The following is a 4222-nucleotide window of genomic DNA, read 5'->3' as shown; positions in this document are numbered from 1 at the left end:
GTACCAGGGGCTTGAGGGCCTTGGATCTTGGTATCCCACTGGGTCCTGGAGCCCATCCCCCACAGAGGACTGTATTAATCTTGTAATTAATAGCCCAGACCCAGTCAATTGCAGCTCTAGTCAGTCACAGGCACCAAATGAGTCACATAGGCCAAGCTCCAGGCTGTCACTAATCAAGGTGTCTCTGGACCTCATTTCCGCTTTCTGTCCATAAAAGCTGCCTGACCACGGAGTTCTTAGAATCTGTTCTGATTCAAGCCGAGAGCTGCCCAATTCATGATCGTTCTTTGCTCAATTAAACTCTGTTAAATTTGACTTGCTTAAGGTTTTTCTTTTAATAGCCGTTACACAAAGAGCCTGCAGCCTGCTGGGCAGATGGAGTGACCCTCCATACATCTGAAGGATTTTCTTGTAGGAAGGAGGTGATGGCTTGCTGGATAAAATACAGGACACCCCTTTACATTTTAATTTCATAATTTTATGAGATATATGGATTCTAAATATTGCATGGGACATAAGTATATGAAAAACTGAAATTCAAGTTTAAATGTATTTTCATTTGCAAAGTCTGGTGACCCTGCTGGGGACAGATGCTTTCAAATGGATTTAGCATCATTGGAATCATCTCCTCCTGCTGGGAGCCCTGAGTCTACACATGGGTGTGTGTGGAAACATGAAATGCAGCCTCGGTCTCAGGGCTGAAGAGCACAGAGACTTCCAGCGACCAGCTGTGGCAGAGGCTGTGGGCAGGGGATTGGGCAGGGGCTTGGGCAGGAGGGAGGGACCTCCTGAGTTTCAACCTCAGATGGAAAGGTGCATCGCTGGGCAACCAGAGGAAAGTCTGCAGGTGTGCAGAGGCGGCGAGGGCCCTGCCTCGGGTCCCTGCTCCAGGTCCCATTGTGTCCCTCAAAGCTATTTGCAGAAGTCCTAACCCCAGGACCTCACAACGCGACCTTACTGGAAATTGGGTTGTTATGGATGTGATTGGTAAAGCTGAGGTCATGCTGGAGTAGTGGACCCTAAATCCAATACAGCTCGTTATTTATGAAAAGAGAAATTGCAGGGACACGTGGAGGGGACAGGGCCACGTGAGGACAGGTGAAGAGACCGGATGCGCCTGTAGGTATGCAGCACCGGGAGCCAATGCATCCCCCTGACGGTCCTTGGGAAGGATCAACCCTGCTGGCACTTTGACTTTGAGCTTCTGGTCTCCAGAACTGACAGAGGATGAATTTCTGCTGTTTTAAACCACCTGGTTAGTAGCACTGAGTTATGGTGGCTGCAGGGAACCAGTGCAGTCACCTTCACTTGATTGAAGAGGAAAGGAGAGTTTTCCACCAGTGATTTCAAGGTCTGAGGTGAAGGCACAGGTGTTAAACGTCCTCTGGAGCAGGGGGGTGGAGAGAGTCCACCGGGATCAGCGGACATGCTACAGGAAGACAAGGAGAGCCTGCCTGGACCCAGGAGGGCACCCGCGCCCATGCCCACCAGGCTGGGGACACCAGGACTGCATGTCACTGTCCTAACTGGCTCTGTGAGAGTGTGTCACCCTATATAATGATGGCTTGGTATGCTGCCTTCCTGCGGGTCACACTAAGTGATCTTCTGATTGTCATTATAAAGTCTTAAAATAATTGCTTGAGATTCTGTCAGCAAGGTCACTGGGTTAGGGCATTCCAGTCTAATACCTAGGTGACAGGAGGCCTCCACCTTTCCAGGAGCTGCGGAGGTGACATACCCTCTGCCTGCTTGGAAAGTGCATGTGCCACCCTGCAATGCAGTCACTGGTGTGGCCCAGAGATGTGAAGTCACTTTAATGTGATCTGTACACGCACAAACTTAAACAACAACAACAACAACGAGTATGATATCCATTGTCAGGAGAACCTACCATCTCTGAACCAAGGGGCTCCTCCACACATGACAGAGGTGACAGATGGAGGTCACAGTGCTGAAGGCAGACACAGGTGTTTATTTGTGGGTTACAGTGTGCACGTCCCCGACGTCCTGAGGCTGTTGATTTGGTGTCTTGGTCACTCTGGGTGACGTCTGTGGAAGGCTTGGCTGCTTAGATGTGGTGTCTGCTGCTGGTTGGGGCTGGACATCTTCGACTCTCCATGCCTCTCTCCCCAACCAGGCCTTGCCTCTGGAGGAGAGACTTCTGGGGGTTCCAGCCACGGGTTGGGGTTCTCCTCCCTTGGTTCTGCCCTGAGCTTTCCTGGTTGTTTTCTGCCCTCATCTTCCCACAGTCTCTCTTTTTCCTTTTCTTTTCCCCTAATGTGCTCCTTACCCTCCCCTTCCCTCTCCATCCCTCCCCTCCCCTTTCTCCACCCCTCCCCCTCTCCACCCCTCCCCCCTCTCCATCCCTCCCCTCCCCCCTCTCCATCCTCTCCTCCCCTCCATCCCCTCCCCCCTCTCCACCCCTCCCCTCCCCTCTCCATCCCCTCTCTCCACCCCTCCCCTCCCCTCTCTCCATCCCCTCCCCCTTCTCTGCTGGCCTCCCTCTACTTTCATGTGGTCTTTTTTCTTTCCTAGACCCCCTTCCCCCTGCCTCTTTCAGAGCCCACCTCCTCCAGGAAGACCCTGGAGCCTCTCCTTGGCCTTCCATCCTTGTCATTCCAATGGTCCATCTAGGTCTAGTGTGACTGGATCCTAGTGACACCGCTTTGCCACGTGCGTCCGATTTCACCAGTCCGATTTTCCCAGCCTCCGAGGGTGGACTCCACTCTTGGACGCACGCACCGTTCAACACTTGTTGGTCTAGTTAGTAGGACACACGTCCACACACCAGGACACACCTCCACTCATGCCCTTTTTAATTAACCTTTCTGACATCCACATGCACTGGGAGGAAATGAGCAGAGGAAAAGTGACAGAGGCCCCCGAAGTGGTCGCACTTCGATGGGCCTGGGTTTTGCCCCATTTCCCTGTAATTAGGCTCCACGTGATGCCAGCCATCTGGGCCAGCTCGCTGCCTGCACCGCCCACCAGGGAACTCCGGTGCTGTCTGTGAATACCAGGCCCTCCCACCGCAGGGCAGATGCTGGGCGAGGCTCCTTCCCACTCGAACATCTGCTCTGCTGTTCCCAGGTGGTCACGAGAGCCAGCTGGCTTCCATGGGCGCTTAGATGGGTGTTGATGAATTCCTGGGCGCGGCGCTTGGTCCTGCCAAGTTTCTCAGACCAGGCTTGGCCCTTGCAGACTGTTTGACCTGCCTTCCATCCCTAGACAGAGCCTCTGCTCCTGCATTTAGGGACAGACACCCAAATTCAGAGTTTGCTTTTGGTGGCCTTGGGCCAGAAGGAGCCTCAGAACCAACTGTCTCTTGAGACTGGCATGGATGGAGTTCTGCTTCGGCAGACGCGGCTTTCTAGATGAGCAGATGATGTCAGAGCCCGCGTCTGAGAGCTGAGCTCTCCGACACACTGAGCACTTTGCTCGAAACCTGGGTTTGACCAGCACCTCCTGGTCCGAGAACTCAGTCCTGTGGCCTGGCGGGAGGCCTGGCCCTGCCAGGGCTGATGGGTGCAGCCCATGGTGGTGTTACTTTTTTTTTTAAGCACATAATAATTTGCAGATGTTGGCAGTTGCCAGTGAAACTAGAGCAGAGCTCCAAGTGCCAAACCACAAAAATCTATCATTGTTACCCTCTGATTCTTGGAAATGAAATAGGATCCGAGTGAAACATTCACAGAGACAAATATGCTGTCTCTGCAGGCAGCTTATGGGTGCCCAGTTAGTGGAGATGATGGACTGTTTGTCAATCGTGTTGCTCTAGGAGGGTGGAGAGGGTTCCGCATACTCCTATTAGTGCCCCAAGAAGATCATCTGTCTTGTTCATGTGACAGCTTTTAAAAATCCCGGCTGCACAGAGCACATCTTGAGAGACACACAGCCTCTGTGTAGGTGCTGATGTTTAAGTCAGGAGCTCCTAACCTGCTTTGTGCCACAGACCCCTTGGGCTGCTTGGTGAAGCCTAAGGAAGCCTCCTCAGAACAATAGAGTACCCAGGATCACCAGGGAAACCACTGTATTGAAATACAGTGAACAAAGGTGACCACCTGGGACTGTGGCTCACTAACCCGGGTGCTTCTCTCTTAACACACTGAAAACAAGACTGATGTCTCATGACTATCCTGACTGCAGGTAGAGCTCAGCAGGAGGTCAATCAGGACACCTATGACCCTGTGGTGCTGTATTCTTGGCCATGGTTGGTGCAGCT

This window comes from Spermophilus citellus (assembly GCF_964194105.1).
Source record: "Spermophilus citellus genome assembly, chromosome: 7".
In the NCBI taxonomy this organism is placed as follows: Eukaryota; Metazoa; Chordata; class Mammalia; order Rodentia; family Sciuridae; genus Spermophilus; species Spermophilus citellus.
Note: the sequence above shows the minus strand (reverse complement) of the source record.